Source organism: Aquarana catesbeiana, linkage group LG02, assembly GCF_042186555.1.
Source record: "Aquarana catesbeiana isolate 2022-GZ linkage group LG02, ASM4218655v1, whole genome shotgun sequence".
NCBI classification, from domain to species: Eukaryota; Metazoa; Chordata; class Amphibia; order Anura; family Ranidae; genus Aquarana; species Aquarana catesbeiana.
Genome location: NC_133325.1, coordinates 371091440 through 371111315, shown reverse-complemented (window position 1 = coordinate 371111315; position 19876 = coordinate 371091440). Strand labels below are relative to the sequence as shown.

Sequence of the window (19876 nt, the reverse complement as noted above, 5' to 3'; positions counted from 1 at the left end):
AAAAACTGTAGAAATACAGTGCCTTGAAATAGTATTCATACCCCTTGAAATTTTCCACATGTTTTCATGTTACAACCAAAAACGTAAATGTATTTTATTGGGATTTTATGCGACAGACCAACACAAAGTGGCACATAATTGTGAAGTGGAAGATAAATGGTTTTCAAAATTTTTAACGGATATATATCTGAAAAGTGTGTCGTGCATTTGCATTCAGCCCCCCTTTACTCTGATACCACTAACTAAAATGTAGTGGAACCAATTGCCTTTAGAAGTCACCTAATTAGTAAATAGAGTCCACCTGTGTGTTTTTTAATCTCAGTATAAATACAGCTGTTCTGTGAAGCCCTCAGAGGTTTGTTAGAGAACCTTAGTGAGCAAACAGCATAATGAAGGCCAAGGAACACACCAGAGAGGTCAGGGATAAAGTTGTGGAGAAGTTTAAGCAGGGTTAGGTTATGAAAAAATATCCCAAGCTTTGAACATCTCATGGAGCATTGTTCAATCCATCATCTGAAAATGGAAAGAGTATGGCACAACTCCAAACCTAGCAAGACATGGCCGTCCACCTAAACGGACAGGCTGGGAAAAGAGAGCATTAATCAAAGAAGCAGCCAAGAGGCTCATGGCAACTCCAGAGGAGCGGCAGAGATCCACAGTTCAGGTGGGAGAATCTGTCCACAGGACAACTATTAGTTGTGCACTCCACAAGCTTTATGGAAGAGTGGCAAGAAAAAAAGCCATTGTTGAAAGAAAGCCATAAGAAGTCCCTTTTGCAGTTCCTGAGAATCCATGTGGGGGACACGGCAAACATGTGGAAGAAGGTTCTCTGGTCAGATGAGACCAAAATTTAACTTTTTGGCCTAAAAGCAAAACTGTGTGGCGGAGAACTAACACTGTACATCACCCTAAACACCTTATTACCAACCGTGAAACAAGGTGGTGGCGGCATCATGTTGTGGGAAATACTTTTCTTCAGCAGGGACAGGGAAGCTGGTCAGAGTTAATTGGAAGATGGATGGAGCCAAATACAGGGCAATCTTAGAAGAAAACCTGTTTAGTCTGCAAAAGACTTGAGACTGGGGTGGAGCTTCACCTTCAAGCAAGACAACGACCCTAAATGTACAGCCAGAGCTACAATGGAATGGTTTAGATTAAAGCATATTTTATATATATATATGTGTGTGTTAAAATGGCCCAGTCAAAGTCAGACCTAAATCCAATTGAGAATCTGTGGCATGACTTGATGGCAAGACTTGAAAACTGCTTTTCACAGATGCTCCCCATCCAATCTGACAGAGCTTGAGCTATTTTACAAAGAAGAATGGGCAAACATTTCACTCTCTAGATTTGAAAAGCTAGTAGAGACATACCCAAAAGTACTTGCAGCTTTAATTGCAGCGAAAGGTGATTCTACAAAGTATTGACTCGGGGGCTGAATACAAATGCACGCCATACAAATAAAATATCTGAAATAATTTTCATTTTCCTTCCACTTCACAATTGTGTGCCACTTTGTGTTGGTCTATCACATAAAATCCCAATAAAATACATTTACGTTTTTGGTTGTAAACCCTAAAAAATGCATATGGAGTGAGTGTAGACTTTGAATTTTTGTCTTAAAAAAAAAATGAAGATTTACTGTGTTATAAGAATCATGCAGAAATGTAAATTGTGCATAAGCAGTAGTCTGAAAAATGTACTATTGGTCTTGAATGACTCCTGCAGTATAGCAGTGCACTTCCTACTATCTAAGGGTGCCTAGACACTTCTGTGCCTACAGACTCAAAGCAGTATAGCTGCATTATGAAATCGAAAGCCGGGCATACACAGGTCTGTTTTTGTCAGCGAGCTAATAAAAAAAAATGTAATGGTTTCCTTTATCCACACAAACGAGGTGGATGAAGGAATCCTCCCTGCTGTTTTGTTGTATTTTGGCAGTCAGAATACACTGATCAGCGCTACAGCCAATTGGCTATAGCACTGATCAAACAAAAATTTTCCAACAAGCCCGTTCATAAGAACTCGAGAATTAGATCAACTTCTCACAAATTGGAATAGCCATAGATAGAAATAAATTCATCCGATACTTACTGAACCGGCGGAATTTTGATCCATCCATTGCCAGTTTAAGGCATTGCTTCTTGTGACTGCTAGTCTCTGGATATTTAAATGAGATTTGTGATTATCGTTATTGTGCTGGTCTCTGTTGTCGCTGCTTTTTTTTTTCCTCCCTCCAGAGGGTAGTTCCTCTATAAAGTCAAACTGGGTTTTGGTCCAGCTTATTTACATTTTTGTTTAGAATGTTAAGGTTATAATCATTTTTTTCCTAATGGTTTTCACTGCTGTATACATAGTATTTCATAATACTGTATTGGCAAAGCATATTGGGCTTTCTAATAAAAGCCAACAATTGCTACTCACACCCTAGCAAAATTTGAGTAGCAGATCAATTGATAAAATGTTTCAGCAAAGGTGATTGGGATCTAAATAAAATGCACTGCCACCATACACACTCACTGGCCACTTTGTTAGGTACAACTTGCTAGTATCGGGTTGGGCCCCCTTTTGCCTTCAGAACTGCCTTAATTCTTAGTAGTATAGATTCAACAAGGTGTTGGAAATATTCCTCAGAGATTTTGGTCCATATTGACATGTATAGATTTGTCGGCTGCACATCCATGATGCAAATCTTCAGTTCCGCCACATCCCAAAGGTGCTCTATTGGATTGAGATCTGGTGACTCTGGAAGCTATTGGAGTAGAGTGAACTCTCTGTCATGTTCAAGAAACCAGTTTGAGATGATTTGAGCTTTGTGACATGGTGCAGTATCTTGTTGGAAGTTGCCATCAAAAGATCCTAAAGTAGTCATCAAGGGATAGACATGGTCAGCAACAATACTCAGGTAGGCCGTGGCATTTAAACGATGTTGAATTGGTGCTAAGGGGCCCAAAGTGTGCACAGAAAATATCTCCCACACCATTACACCACCACCATGCTTTCATGTTGTTTACACCAAATTCTGACCCCAATATCCTAATGTCGCAGCTGAAAATCGAGACTCACCAGACCAGGCAACATTATTCCAATCTTCTATTGTCCAACTTTGATGAGCCTGTGTGAATGGTAACCCATTGGCTCACAAGAGTGGCACCCGGTGTGGTCTTCTGCTGCTGTAGCCCATCTACTTCAAGGTTCAATGTGTTGTGTGTTCAGAGAAGGTACTCTGCATACCTTGGTTGCAATGAGTGGTTATTTTGAGTTGCAAAGAGAAAATGGTATGGTGTTGCCAGTGACACACCTCCATCCCTAAATTGAGTACAACAAAAATAATTACGCCTGTGTGACTTTAACCACTTCCCGCCCGGCCCATAGCAGATGACGGCCGGGCGGTGGTTCAGTTATCCTGACTGGGCGTCATATTACATCCAGCAGGATAACATGCCGCCGTGCGCCCATCGCGGCGATCGGTGGAGCGGTGTGTCAATCTGACACACCGCTCCACCGATCTTGGTATAGAGCCGTGTCCAATCACGGTGTCAATAGGAAGAGCCGTTGATCGGCTTTTCCTCACTCGCGTCTGACAGACGCGAGTAGAGGAGAGCCGATCGGCAGCTCTCCTGACAGGGGGGGTCTGCGCTGATTGTTTATCAGTGCAGCCCCCCCTCAGATGAACACACTGGACCACCAGGGATCGCCACTAGGACCACCAGGGAGAGGGGCAACATGTGGATGGCCAGGTATGTACTCCATGGCCATCCACATGTTCCCAGTCAGTGCCCAATCTGTGGCAATCAGTGCCCACCAATGGGCACTGATTGGCACCTAGTATATTGCAGTGATGCCCAGCAATGCCACCCTTAGGGTATCAGTGCCACCAATCAGTGTCATCAGTGCCCACCTATCAGTGCCCATCTGTGTCACCTATCAGTGCCATCTATGAGTGCCCATCCATGCCACATACCAGTGCCACCTATCAGTGCCCATCGGTGCCACCTCATCGGTGCCCATCAGTGCTGCCGTTTCAGTGCCCGTCATTGAAGAAGAAAACTTATTTACAAAATTTTTAACAGAAACAAAGAAAAACTTGTTTTTTTTTCAAAATTTTCGGTCTTTTTTTATTTGTTGCGCATAAAATAAAAAACGCAGAGGTGATCAAATACCACCAAAAGAAAGCTCTATTTGTGGGAACAAAATGATAAAAAAAATTGTTTGAGTACAGTGTAGCATGACCGCGCAATTGTCATTCAAAATGCGACAGCGCTGAAAGCTGAAAATTGGTCAGGGCGGGAAGGTGTCTTAGTGCCTGGTATTGAAGTGGTTAAATGTGGTGAGCACAAAATGGTCATTAAGAGTATACAAGGTAAACATAGTTATAAATTTATTAAAATTGCATAACGTTCATCATGTATGAAATGCATAAACGGAGATGCCAAACCACTTGGCAGTGATAGCAGCAGCATACCAAGCGAATATATATATAGATAGATATATATATATATATATATATATATATATATATATCTCTATATATATCTCTAATAATGCAATATAATTTGTTATATTGCAGCCATTTGCTAAAATCATATAAGTTCATTTTTTTTCCCTCATTAATGTACACACAGCACCCCATATTGACAGAAAAAAACAGAATTGTTGACATTTTTGCAGATTTATTAAAAAAGAAAAACTGAAATATCACATGGTCCTAAATATTCAGACCCTTTGCTCAGTATTTAGTAGACGCACCCTTTTGATCTAATACAGCCATGAGTCTTTTTGGGAAAGATCCAACAAGTTTTTCACACCTGGATTTGGGGATCCTCTGCCATTCCTCCTTGCAGATCCTCTCCAGTTCTGTAGGTTGGATGGTAAATGTTGGTGGACAGCCAATTTTAGGTCTCTCCAGAGATGCTCAATTGGGTTTAAGTCAGGGCTCTGGCTGGGCCATTCAAGAACAGTCACGAAGTTGTTGTGAAGCCACTCCTAAGTTATTTTAGCTGTGAGCTTAGGGTCATTGTCTTGTTGGAAGGTAAACCTTCGGCCAAGTCTGAGGTCCTAAGCACTCTGGAGAAGGTTTTTGTCCAGGATATCCCTGTACTTGGCTGCATTCATATTTCCCTCGATTGCAACCAGTCGTCCTGTCCCTGCAGCTGAAAAACACCCCCACAGCATGATGCTGCCACCACCATGCTTCACTGTTGGGACTGTATTCTGACAGGTGATGAGCAGTGCCTGGTTTTCTCCTCACATACCGCTTAGAATTAAGGCCAAAAAGTTCTATCCTTGTCTTATCAGACCAGAGAATCTGATTTCTCACCATCTTGGAGTCCTTCAGGTGTTTTTTTTTTTTTTTTTTAGCAAACTCCATGCTGGCTTTCATGTGTCTTGCACTGAGGAGAGGCTTCCGTCGGGCCACTCTGCCATAAAGCCCCGACTGGTGGAGGGCTGCAGTGATGGTTGACTTTCTACAACTTTCTCCCGACTGCATCTCTGGAGCTCAGCCACAGTGATCTTTGGGTTCTTCTTTACCTCTCTCTTCAAGGCTCTTCTCCCCCGATAGCTCAGTTTGGCCGGACGGCCAGCTCTAAGAAGGGTTCTGGTCATCCCAAACGTCTTCCATTTAAGGATGGAGGCCACTGTGCTCTTAGGAACCTTAAGTGCAGAAATTTTTTTGTAACCTTTGGTCAGATCTGTGCCTTGCCACAATTCTGTCTGAGCTCTTCAGGTGGTTCCTTTGACTTCATGATTCTCACTTGCTCTGACTTGCACTGTGAGCTGTAAGGTCTTATATAGACAGGTGTGTGGCTTTCCTAATCAAGTCCAATCAGTATAATCAAACGCAGCTGGACTCAAATGAAGGTGTAGAACCATCTCAGGCTGGGTTCATACCAGTGCAACAAAGGCTCTGACATTGGGAGCTCATATCGCATGACATATGAAAATCAATGTTTCCCTATGGGAGCCGTCCTAACTGGTCCGACACACCGGGGCATGATGGGACTGTGATGTCATAAGGGTTGGGGTCACCCTGTGACATCACGCGGTGACCACGCCCCATCCCTATATAAGTCGTTGTGGACCGCGCACACGGGCATTACAGTGGGAGAGAGCGTTGTGTCAACATCGAAAGAAGAGAAGAGCGAAGAAGACGGCGGAGAAGACCGGGCCACCGCTAGCAAAAGAGCCAGCAAAAAAGCAGAAAATAGCGGAGGAGCCTGGGAGAAGAAGGAAGAAACCCGCGGAGAAGAAAGTTAAATCTTAGTGTCACAGCAAAGGGTCTGAATACTTAGGACCATGTGATATTTCAGTTTTTTTTTTTTTTTTTGTTTTTTTTTAATAAATCTGGAAAAATGTCAACAATTCTGTGTTTTTCTGTCAATATGGGGTGCTGTGTGTACAATGAGGAAAAAAAATTAACTTAAATGATTTTAGTAAATGGCTGCAATATAGCAAAGAGTGAAAAATTTAAGGGGGTCTGAATACTTTCCATCCCCACTGTGTGTGTATATGTATATATGTGTGTATGTGTGTGTATATATATATGTGTGTGTGTATATATATATATATATATATATATGTATGTATATATATATATATATATATATATATATATATATATATATATATATATATGTATATGTATATGTATATGTATATGTATATGTATATATATATATATATATATATATATATATATATATATATATATATATATATATATATATATATATTTTTTTTTTTTTTTTTTAAATTGTTGCTGTACAGTAATACACAGGCATCATAAAGTCGCCAGTTGCTGCTCTCATTTTCAGGAGTAGATGTTAATGCAGTGTATCTACAGAGAAAAATATCAATGAGAAATATATAACATAAAAATAAATGCCATAAAACAGATATGGGGATCCTTACACAAAGAGATTCCATACTTTCATATGGACTGAGCCAACGTCTCAAAAACCAATTAACCAACAGGTGGCAGCAAGGTGTGTCTGTCTCGGGAGCAGAAGGATAGGAACCAGCAAAGATCCCGCCCCGGGGACAAATGAAGGTCAGGAATAAAATGGGAGCCAGAAAGTAAAGCTTTTGTCCCTCAATGTCCAACTTGGCTGCAACAAAAATTGTTCTAAGTAGTCAAATACTAGGAAGGCCAACCATATACACATATATTTGACTATTTAGATATACACTTTTGTTGCAGCTGCCAATCATGTTGTACATTGAGGGACATTAAAAGTTACACTTGCTTGCTCCAATGTTATGCCTTTCCCCTCCATTTGTCCCCCCAGGGGGTCTTTGCTGGTTCCTGTCCTTTAGCTCCTGGGACAGACAAACCTTGACACCACCTGTTAGTTGGCTTTTGAGACGTTGGCTCAGTCCATATGTGTGTATGGGATCTCTTTGTGTAAGGTCCCCCATATCTACTTTATGGCATTTATCTTTGTTATATATTTTTCATTGATATTTTGTTCTGTGGATGCACTGCATTTACATCTACTCCTGAAGAAGCGAGCAGTGAATTGTGAAACATATTTTGAAGATGCCTGTGTATTACTGTACATCAACGATTTCAAATATATATGTACAGTATCTCACAAAAGTGAATACACCCCTCTCATTTTATTATATTTTTTCATGTGACAATACTGAAGAAATTACACTTTTGTTACAATATAAAGTAGTGAGTGTACAGCTTGTATAACAGTGTACATTTGCTGTCCCCTCAAAATTATTCAACACGCAGCCATTAATGTCTAAACTGCTGGCAACAAAAGTGAGTACACCCCTAAGTGAAAATGTCCAAATTGGGCACAATTAGCCATTTTCCCTCCCCATGTGTTACAAGGTCTCAGGTGTGAATGGGAAGCAGGTGTGTTAAATTTGGTGTTATCGCTCTCACTCTCTCATACTGGTCACTGGAAGTTCAACATGGCACCTCATGATAAAGAACTCTGAGGATCTGAAAAAAAGAATTGTTGCTCTACATAACGATGGCCTAGGCTATAAGAAGATTGCCAAGACCTTGAAACTGAGCTGCAGCAAGGTGGCAAAAGCCATACAGCGGTTTAACAGGACAGGTTCCACTCAGAACAGACCTCGCCATGGTCGACCAAAGAAGTTGAGTGCACGTGCTCAGCGTCATATCCAGAGGTTTTCTTTGGGAAATAGATGTATGACTGCTGCCAGCATTGCTGCAGAGGTTGAAGGCGTGGGGTGGGTCAGCCTGTCGGTGCTCAGACCATATGCCGCACACTGCAACAAATTGGTCTGCATGTCTGTCATCCCAGAAGGAAGCCTCTTCTAAAGATGATGCACAAGAAAGCTCGCAAACAGTTTGCTTAAGACAAGCAGACTAAAGACATGGATTACTGGAACCATGTCCTGTGGTCTGATGATACCAAGATAAACATATTTGGTTCAGATTGTGTCAAGTGTGTGGAGGCAACCAGGTGAGGAATACAAAGACAAGTGTGTCTTGCCTACAGCCAAGCAGGATGATGGGAGTGGGTCCAGAGCTGCATGAGTGCTGCTGGCACTGTGGAGCTACAGTTCATTGAGGGAACCATGAATACCAACATGTACTGTGACAAGCTGAAGCAGAGCATGATCCCTTCCTTTCAGAGACTGGGCCGCAGGGCAGTATTCCAACATAACCACCCCAAACAGACCTCCAAGATGACCACCGCCTTGCTAAAGCAGCTGAAGATAAAGGTGATGGACTGGCCAAAGCATGTCTCCAGACCTAAACCCTATTGAGCATCTGTGGGGCAACCTCAAATTGAAGGTGGAGGAGCGAAAGGTCTCTAACATCCACCAGCTCTGTGACATTGTCATGGAGGAGTGGAAGAGGATGCCAGGCCTGTGAAGCTCTGGTTAACTCCATACCCAAGAGGGTTAAGGCAGTGCTGAAAAATAATGGTGGACACACAAAATATTGACACTTTGGGCCCAATTTTAACGTTTCCACTTAGGGGTGTACTCACTTTTGTTGCCAGCGGTTTAGACATTAATGGGTGTGTATTGAGTTATTTTGAGTGGACAGCAAATTTACACTGTTATACAAGCTGTACACGCACTACTTTACGTTGTAGCAAAGTGTTATTTGTTCAGTGTTGTCACATGAAGATATAATATATTTACAAAAATGTGAGGGGTGTACTCACTTTTGTGAGATACTGTATGTGGCCGCTTGGTATGCTGTGTCTATCACTGCCAAGTGGTTTGGCACCTCTGTTTATGCATTTCATTTATGATGGTTATACAATTTTAATAAATTTATAAACTGTTTACTTGGTATACTCTTACTGACCGTTTTGTGCTCACCTCGTTTAAAGTCCCACGGGCGTAATTCTTTTTTGGTTATTTGAGTTACTGTTGCCTTTCTATCATCTCAAACCAGTCTGCCCATTCTCCTGTGGACTCTGACATTAACAAGGTGATCGGTATCTGATTAAATTGCACTGCCACCATATACAATTACCGGCCACTTTGTTGGGTAGAACTTGCTAGTTGTGTGGACTGGCATTTTCGTCCACACAACTGCCTCACCCTGAATATTTTCTCTTTTTGGAACCATTCTCTCTCCAAGTCACCTAAATCCCCTTTCTTCCCCATTCTGATGCTTGGTTTGAACTGCAGAAAGTCGTCTTCACCACGTCTAGATGTCTAAATGCACTGTGGCTGGTTAGCATTTTGTGTTACCAAGCAATTGAAAAGGTGTACCAATGACAGTTATGCTGTTGTCCATTGCAGCTAATAATTTTGGATTTCTAATGGTTGTCCTATTCATTTGTCAATAGATATTTTGTTTTTCCTTCCACAGGATCAGAAATTACTTGATACTTGATACTTTATACTCTTAGGGCCTATTCACAGTATTGCGTTGTGTGTCATGTGTTGTCACAGTGCCATTATTCCTGAATGGCCCTCCCAACACACCATGGATAGGTGTTGCAGTGTGCTGTCAGAAATGGTACATACCCAAGTCAGCCCTTTAAAATGAATGGGCTGCCTTAATGCAATACAGATTAACATGCATCAATGCACTGCAGTGGTCTGAATGACCCTTTATTGAAAGTTTCAATAGCCTGTACTCTATTAGGAAAACTAAACATTATTTGTCAATATGGACAATACAGACAGTTTTTTGTGCAGTTTTATAGTTCATGTCCCAGACTTATTTACAAAGTTTTTTTATTAGTGTTGCTCAGTCAAGCATTATTAAAAACAAAGTTTATGCAAAGTAATTAACCTGTTACTCATTACAGGCATACATTACAAAGTATTTAAAAGCTAATGGAGGATTTCTAAATGTCAGCTAGGTTACATTACAGTTCAGTAATAACAGAATAACTTCTTATACATAGAGATATTAGCTTTCTTGTGTACAATAGCTTAATTATTTCTCTTTTGTTCCTCTTTTATTAGCCCCTTTTTTATTATTGATGACAAAGCCATGGTGATCTTAGGACTATCAAAAGACTGAAGACCTGAGATTTTAAAAATGTTTTTTCTTAGCTTTGTAGTTGATCAGTTTGAGATCAATTTGTTAGTGATGTTGAGCTATAGAACTAAAATTCACACACACAGCTTGGTCAGCATGCATTAAATAAGTCCTAACATAGAGGAGTCTCATCGGAGCTTCTGATGACAGTACAAAGCCATGAATCTGCAGTTCTCTGACTGTACATAGATAACAAATGTAACTGTTCTGGGATCTGCCTTTCTCTAGCTTGTAAAATTGGATAAACTGCTTCCTGTGGGGCTCTACCGGCCTGTTAGAGGTATTAATAATTGTCAAGAAGACCCACATTAGTGTAACAGATGAGCAGGGACTTATTGACTGGATGCTCAGAGTTGGTTGCAGAGCACTATATAATTGATTGAACTTTGCTTGTAATTTTTCTTTAGCTTGTTCTTTATTCCCACTTCAGTTCGCACAATAATTCCGTGACTGGAATGTGAGGGTATTGACTGAAACATAAGGTTATGGTCCTGTCTGCTGTATGCAGCATGTTAGACTTCTTTTTCCATAATAAAGTTCTTGATATTTTGTTATATACAGTCATGGCCGAAATTGTTGGCACCCCAGAAATTTTTCCATAAAATCAAGTATTTCTCACAGAAAAGTATTGCAGTAACACATGTTTTGCTATACACATGTTTATTTCCTTTGTGTGTATTGGAACATAACATAAAAAAGGAGGAAAAAAAGCAAACTGCACATAATGTTAGACAAAACTCCAAAAATGGGCTGGTCATTCTTGGCACCCTTAACTTAATATTTGGTTGCACACCCTTTGGAAAAAATAACTGAAATCAGTCGCTTCCTATAACCATCAATAAGCTTCTTGCACCTCTCACCCGGAATTTTGGACCTCTCTTCCTTTGCAAACTGCTCCAGGTTTCTCTTATTGGAAGGGCACCTTTTCCCAACAGCAATTTTAAGATCTCTCCACAGGTGTTCAATGGGATTTAGATCTTGACTTATTGCTGCCCACTTTAGAACTCTCCAGCGCTTTGTTGCCATCCATTTCTGGGTGCTTTTTGACGTATGTTTGGGGTCATTGTGCTGCTGAAAGACCCGAGATCTCGGACGCAAACCCAGCTTTCTGACGCTGGGCTCTACAGTGCGACCCAAAATCCTTTGGCAATCCTCAGATTTCATGATGCCTTGCACACATTCATGGCACCCAGTGCCAGAGGCAGCAAAACAACCCCAAAACAGCATTGAACCTCCACCATATTTCACTGTAGGTACTATGTTCTTTTCTTTGTAGGCCTCATTCCGTTTTCGGTAAACAGTAGAACGATGTGCTTTACCAAAAAGCTCTATCTTGGTCTCATCTGTCCACGAGACATTTTGGCAAACTGTAGTCTTGCTTTTTTAGGTCTGTGTCAGCAGTGGGGTCCTCCTGGGTCTCCTGCCATAGCATTTCATTTCATTTAAATGTCGACGGATAGTTTGCGCTGACACTGATGCTCCCTGAGCCTGCAGGACAGCTTAAATTTCTTTGGAACATGTTTGGGGCTGCTTATCCACCATCCGGACTATCCTGCGTTGCAACCTTTCATCAATTTTTCTATTGCGTCCAAGCCCAGAGAGATTAACTACAGTGCCATGGGTTGCAAACTTCTTGATAATGTTGCGCACTGTGGACTCGGAGCGAGTGCAGGAATTGTCTGTCTCCCAGGGGCAAGCTTTTCACATGAATTGTTACATACAGCGACTGGCTGTCAGGCTTTACGTAGCCATTAGCACTGCTGAAGCCTAATTAAGCACATATGTCTCATATATTGTGGACACTATTGTAACCTTGCTGGCCTCTTTCTGACCAGGAATACAAGCTTTCTTTGCCCCTTCTCATAGACTTAGCCATATAAACCGTTATTTATTTGTACTTTCAAAACTCATCGCCCATCTGATTCTGGGTATATTTATAATGTAATCCAAACTAAGATAGAGAAATATGTTCTCTTATCTGTTTCGTGTTTGAACCTTGGCCGTGTCCTGAAGAAGCCTAACGGTGAAACTTGTAGATGTACAAGGGCTCACAGCACATAAAACGCAGATGCATATATGCTACGTTTTTTATCTTTTTGATTATTCTATGTTATGTAAATTCTAATAAACTTGTTCATTTATATTATTCTTCCTCTCATTGTTTCATAGCCTATAAAGCCCGCCTTTTTGGTAATACTTAGTACTACCCCCTTTTTTTTATTTTTATATTGCCCACAAATGTTACTTGCCCCAGCTGAGTTTAAAGGAGCATCACATGCTTGAAACAGTCTTATTTATCCACAATTTTGAAAGGGTGCCAATAATTTTGACCACCCCATTTTTGAAATTGTGTGACATTAGGTCCAATTTGCTTTATTTCCTCCCTTTTTTGTTTTGTTCCAATACACACAAAGGCAATAAACATGTGTATAGCAAAACCTGTGTTACTGAAATACTTTTCTGTGAGAAATACTTTGTTAATTTTCTGGAATAATTTCCGGGGTGCCAACAATTTCAGCCATGACTGTAGGTACCTATTGTTATAGGTGAAATGTGTGCTCATTTTTGTTCTCTGTACTCCCTAAAGATGAAAACATGTACCAGTGGGGCAAGCTACACTCATGACTGCCAGTATACAGTGTTCTGCTTGGGTTTTGTAGGGGTCACCTGATAATAAATGAGCTATGTTCCCAGATTCATTACTTGTGATTATCGGGCCCTTCTGAGCTCCAGGGCTATTGGTGGGCAAACCAGTGAGTAAACCTGATCTTTAATCTGCCATGAATAAAAGGTTAGGATCCACTTCAAAGTGCTTCACATGGACGTAATAATTAATGGGTCCAAGAGCTTATGCAACTTGTTAACCACACACTCTAACTTCCAGTATAACAATACCCTAGGCAGGATGTTGCCATACATACATTTCATGTCTGCAGCAACCTTTCTTCCGACATGAAATTCTCTGGCAGAACTGCATGTGACCATTAAAAGCTTTAGAAAAATTTGACTCCTAGGTAACATTTGCTCTGTGACAGTAAGTGGGCTGCTCATAGTTAACATTCATGACAAGCACCTGCCTGCAGCATCAGCAAAAATTTAAAAGGTTACATAAAATGCTGCCTTAATATGTTTGGTTTTATATGTTTTTTTCTTTGTATATAGGTTATTAGATACCCTATTTGTGTTTTTTTTTTTTTTTTTTGTCTTTTTTTTTCTCCAAACTCAAACCCTTCAGGATACATCTCTGAATGTAGACCGTCACCTATGGCTTTACTACGGGTGCAATAAAAAACTGAAATGGGAAAGTGTGTGTGTGTAAAAGCACATCAGAATTATTTTAAATGTTTTTTTCCTTAACGAGAAAAGAATGTATACAAAACCACATTCCCATTGAAGGACATCTTCACTTTTAGTGAAGTCCTTTACAGCTACCTCTCTCAGTGTAAACCACATAGCAAAATGCTTGATTTGAGCTCTTCACTGTGTGGCCCTGCTGCAGCACTGCAGAGCCTTTGCCTGGGAAAAAAATGTTTTTGCTGAGTACACCACCTACTGTCCATATATGCCGTGGCCTCATTCATTTATATGGCTGTTTAATATTCTTTGCCAATGCAACCTTCTAGGAAAGTGTGGCCACAGTGTATATGCACAACTGATGCAGTACCCCACCAGGACTTTGTCCTCAAAGACTGTGCAGTGCTGGGCAGGTCCAAGCGACTCTGAAGCAGGCCTTGAAGATAAGTATTTTTCTCATACATCACGGGACACAGAGCCTCAGTAAATACTGATGGGTTATAGTGTATCACTAGGTGATTGGACACTGGCACACTCTAGACAGGAAGTTCAACCCCCTATATAACCCCTAACCTTACTGGGGATTCCTCAGTTTTTTCGCCACTGTCTTAGGTGTTGGTCACGAATAAGATGTGCTGTGCTGAGCTCCAAAGGAATATCCTATACTGGGGCAAGCCATGCAACTGGATCCATTCAAAGTGCTTTTTCAGGCCAAATTGGATGGTACCCGGGCCTCGTGTCCAAAGAAACGAGGTTTTACCTGTAACGCTTCTCTTTTAGAGAGCTGGACCCCGGAATCCAGTATTTGTTTTTTTCAGCCATATCCCTGGCGGGGTGCTTTACGAGGCCAGAACTGCGGATCCTCCTATTCAAGGGGGCCCCAGTCTCTGAAGGTTTTTTCAAACGGAGCCCACCGTGAAAGGTGAAGATAGGGTCTGTATAACCAAACCCTGCAGCTGGATAAGGTAAGGGAGACTCCTCAGGGATTTATAATTTATATATTGTCGCCACCAGGGGCTGTCAAGAGCACATACCTTTCATGCCTGTTCTGTCTGTTTCAGTGTCCACGCTGTACGCTCCACGCTCCTCCAGCCAGGCTCAAGGTAGGATGGGTTGGAGGGTTTTCTCCTTAATGATTCTCCCCCCAATGGCTTAGGGGGGCTGGGGTGGCCTGAGCAAGCAGCGGTAATATACCGCACCACCCACCGCCGCCGCTACCAGCGCTACCGCCATTTTGTTTGGCAGGTTCCCATCCACCGGCCCTTCTCTCTCCTCCACCCCAGCCTCCCCTCAATGCTTGTCCCGAGAATCGGAGCCTTGGCTCACGCGGGAAAGCCACCTTTTTGAAAAAAGGGAGGGGTGGTCGGAGGAGGGGGGCGGAGCATTAACGCAACGTCCGGCGTGATTAAACGCCCACATCGCTGGCTATACAGGCTATAAAGTGCACTCTCTTTCAGGTGCACACAGCCTATGGAGGGACACAGCTGACGGGCGTATGTGAGGTGGGACACAGGCATTCTCCAAAGCAGCATTTACTTAAAACACCAGACTGAGCATTGGTAGCAGCGGCAGTTGCTGAACTAAATCGCTCAGCAGTCAGTGTTTTTTTTGTGGTACCTCCACCTTTGTTGCTTGGCATTATGGGTAGAAGAGGTACAAATACCCCAAAAATCAGAGGCTCTAGGGGATCTCCCTCAGGCTCTGAGGACCCCCCTTCTGCAGCACCTTCCCCCCCCGAAGGACCTGGGATGGCTGGTCAGGGTGAGCCGTCGGGGTCAGGGGCTGCATCTGCTTCTGGCACTTCAGCCCCTGTATAGATTACGCAAGAGGTTTTTTCCTCAACCATTAATGGATTAGAGGAAAGACTAATGGTCTTAATGCATCTTCAATCAGTGGAAGAAAACGCACTAGGTCTCCCTCTGTCACCCAGGACCCTCAAGCAGAGGAACTCTGGGGGGAAAAAAGGAGAGGAATCCCTCTGAGGATCGGGATGAGACTGAGGATTCCTCTTCTGAGGATTCAAGTGGAGAAGGGCCCTCTTCAGCTTCTCAGGATGAGAAGGTGTTAGTGCAAATTCTTGCTGGATTGGTCCGCTCCACATTTAAGTTACCCATATTAGAGTCAGTTAAAGAACCCTCCTCTTCTTTGGGTTCACTGAAGCCTCCTCAAACAACACATGCTTTTCCTGTTCATAGTTTATTAGAAAAGCTCATTTATTCTGAGTGGGATCACCCAGATAAACATTTTTTTCAGCCTAAAAAGTTTTCAACACTTTATCCTATGGAGGAAAAATTTAGAAAAATGTGGGGTATACCGGAAATTGACGCCGCCATTTCCTCCGTTAATAAAAGCCTGACTTGTCCTGTCGACAATTCTCAGATGCTTAGGGATCCAACTGATAAAAAAATGGAATTCCTGTTAAAAAATGTTTTTTCCTTGGCAGGTTCAGTAGCTCAACCTGCAGTGGCAGCAATCGGAGTCTGTCAATACTTGAGAGACCATTGTTAAACAGGTCCTCAAAGTTTTACCCGAACAGCAAGCCCGGGGGTTGGCCAACCTTCCAGCGGCTTTATGTTTTGCTGTTGACGCAATCAGAGATTCTATCATCCAAACCTCTCGCCTTTCGCTTGGGTTGGTGCATATGCGTTATGGTTGAAAAATTGGTCAGCCGAATCGCCATGTAAGAAGCTTCTGGCTGGATTTCTAGCTGTTTGGAGAGGATTTGGACAATTATATCCAAAAGATCTCTAGTGGAAAAAGCACACTCTTACCAGTTAAGAAAAGGAGTAAATGTCCCTCTTTTAAACGGGCTCTTTCCCCAGTGCCAGGAGCATCAGCCTCCAGGCAGTCGCGACGGCCTCCTCCGTCAGGCTCAAGAAATACATTTCAGAGTCGACCCCAGGGACAAAAGCCCTGGGGGAAGAAGCCTACTAGACAAAACGCTAAAGCCTTTTCATGAAGTAGTGCCCCCGCTCGCTCGGGTGGGGGGGAAGACTTCTACAGTTCTCAAAGCTCTGGCAGGAAGATTTCCAGGACAGATGGGTGATCTCCATGGTAACTCTAGGTTACAAACTGGAGTTCCGAGTATTGCCCTCTCCTCGTTTCCTCAGATCAAATGTCCCCAAAGATCCAGAGAAAAAGCAGTCTCTCCTTCTAGCATTGGAGCAGCTATCATCGCAAAAGGTCATCGTGGTTGTTCCCACGAAAGAGCAGGGATTAGGGTTTTATTCAAACCTTTTCACGGTTCCAAAACCAAATGGAGATGTCAGACCAATTCTGGATCTAAAGGATCTAAACCGATTCTTAAAGATTCGATCCTTTCGCATGGAATCAATTCAATTAGTAGTCTCCATCCTACAAGGAGGAGAACTTCTGGCGTCAATAGACATCAAGGATGCGTACCTGCATGTACCCATTTTCCCTGCTCATCAAAAGTACTTGCGTTTCGAAGTAGAAAAACGCCACTTTTAGTTTATAGCCCTGCCTTTCAGGCTAGCCACTGCACCTCGGGTGTTTACAAAGATCTTGGCTCCTCCTCTTGCCAGATTAAGGGCTCAAGGTATAACAGTCATAGCATACCTAGACGACCTGCTCTTGATAGACCGGTCGGTAGCCTGCCTGGACCAGAACTTGGTCACCACAGTCAACTACTTGGAATACCTAGGTTGGATTCTCAACTTAGAAAAGTCTTCCTTAAAACCAGTAAGAAGACTAGAGTATTTGGGCCTGGTCATAGATACAAGACAAAAGAAGGTATTTTTACCTCAGACAAAGATCAGTGCCTTAAAAGAACTGATTCAGGTAGTCAGGACAAAAAAGGGTCCTTCTGTTCGCCTTTGTATGAGGCTGCTGGGAAAGATGGTGGCTTCATTCGAAGCAGTTCCCTATGCTCAGTTTCATTCGAGACTGCTGCAACACAGTATCCTGTCTGCCTTGAACAAGAATGTGCAGGCATTAGATTTTCCGATGCGTCTGTCTCCTACAGTGCGTCCGAGCCTCAGTTGGTGGTTAATACCCGAAAACCTGCAAAAAGGGAAATCCTTTTTACCGGTTACCTGGACAGTGATAACAACGGGTGCCAGTCTTTTGGGTTGGGGAGCAGTTCTGGAACAGTCTGTGGTCCAAGGGGAATGGTCCAAAACTGAGAGGACCTTACCCATCAACATTCTGGAGATCCGTGTGGTGTATCTAGCCCTAAAGGCCTGGACTCTCAGGCTACAGGGTTGCCCTGTCAGGGTCCAGTCCGACAATGCCACAGCAGTGGCTTATATCAATCACCAAGGAGGCACAAAGAGTTGTGTAGCTCAGGGAGAAGTGAACCAGATTTTAGTCTGGGCAGAAAAGCATGTGCCATGCATATCGGCAGTCTTCATTCCAGGGTTAGAGAACTGGCAGGCCAGCTATTTGAGTCACCAGCGGTAAGTCCCAGGCGAATGGTCTCTTCACCCTGACGTCTTTTGGGCCATATGCCAAAGATGGGGGGTTCCAGATGTAGATCTCTTTGCATCCAGATTCAACAAGAAGATCGACAAGTTTGTGGCAAGAACAAAGGATCCTCTTGCATGCGGGACAGATGCGTTGGTGATTCCGTGGCATCGGTTCTCACTGATTTATGCATTCCCTCCTATTCTGCTACTGCCATGACTCCTTCGCAGGATCAGGCCCCAGCTTGGCCCAGGAGAGCTTGGTATGCAGAAATAGTAAGGATGACAGTAGGTTCCCCGTGGACCCTATCGTCACGTCCAGACCTGTTATCACAAGGTCCAGTGTTCTATCCTGCCTTACAAACGCAAAATTTGACAGTTTGGCTATTGAAACCCACGTTCTGAAGAATCGTGGGCTTTCAGCTCCTTTGATCTCTACCTTGATCAATGCAAGAAAGTCAGCTTCCAGAGTAATTTATCATAGAGTCTGGAAGACTTATGTATCCTGGTGTGAAGCCAGGGGTTGGCATCCCAGAAAATATGTAATAGGTAGAATTCTTGACTTTCTACAAATGGGATTAGAAATGAAGCTGGCCTTGAGTACCATCAAGGGCCAGGTCTCGGCCTTATTAGTATTATTGCTTCACATTCTTTGGTCCGAAAATTTATGCAGGGGGTAACGCGTCTTAATCCTCCGGTTAAGGTGCCCCTAAACCCCTGGGACTTGAATTTGGTTCTGTCAGTTTTACAGAAACAGCCTTTTGAACCAATACGTCAAATTTTCTTGGTTGACAAAGTTAATTTTTCTGGTAGCCATTTCTTCTGCTAGAAGAGTATCAGAATTAGCAGCTCTTTCCTGTAATGAGCCTTATTTAATCATGCACAAGGATAGAGTGGTATTGCGCCCTCATCCTAGCTTTCTACCAAAAGTGGTTTCAGATTTTCATCTAAACCAAGATATTGTTCTACCTTCCTTTTTTCCAGATCCCTCTTCTACGGAAGAAAGGTCACTACATTCTTTGGATGTAGTAAGAGCAGTCAAAGCCTATCTGGAAGCAACAGCTCAAATTTGCAAAACGGATGTTTTGTTCGTGTTGCCAGAAGGTCCCAATAGAGGACAGGCAGCATCAGTCTACGATTTCAAAATGGATTCGACAAATGATTATTCAAGCTTACGGTTTGAAACAGAAAATTCCACCTTTTCAAATCAAGGCACACTCCACAAGGGCTATTAGTGCTTCTTGGGCGGTGCATCACTGGGCCTCTATGGCTCAAATCTGCAAGGCCGCAACCTGGTCTTCAGTCCATACATTTACCAGATTTTATCAGGTTAGTGTGGGAAGGCATGAGGATATCACCTTTGGGCATAGTGTGCTGCAGGCAGCGGTACGAGGTCCTCAGGTCTGTTTACACCCTACGTTGTGTGGCCCCTCCCCTCAAATGGCATTGCTCTGGGACATCCCATCAGTAATTACTGAGGATCTGTGTCCCGTGATGTACGAGAAAGAAAATAGGATTTTTATAACAGCTTACCTGTAAAATCCTTTTCTTTTGAGGTACATCACGGGACACAGAGGTCCGCCCCTCTTCTAATTCACTTATATTGCTACAAAACTGAGGTATCCCCAGTAAGGGGAGGGGTTATATAGGGGGT

At 42.7% G+C, this 19876-nt stretch overlaps 1 protein-coding gene across 2 annotated transcripts in view; it reads left to right on the top strand.

The window, feature by feature from the left end:
* The window catches only part of LOC141128049 (S-adenosyl-L-methionine-dependent tRNA 4-demethylwyosine synthase TYW1-like), a 349357-nt gene that overhangs the window by 185399 nt on the left and 144082 nt on the right, over nt 1-19876 (top strand). The window lies entirely within an intron of this gene.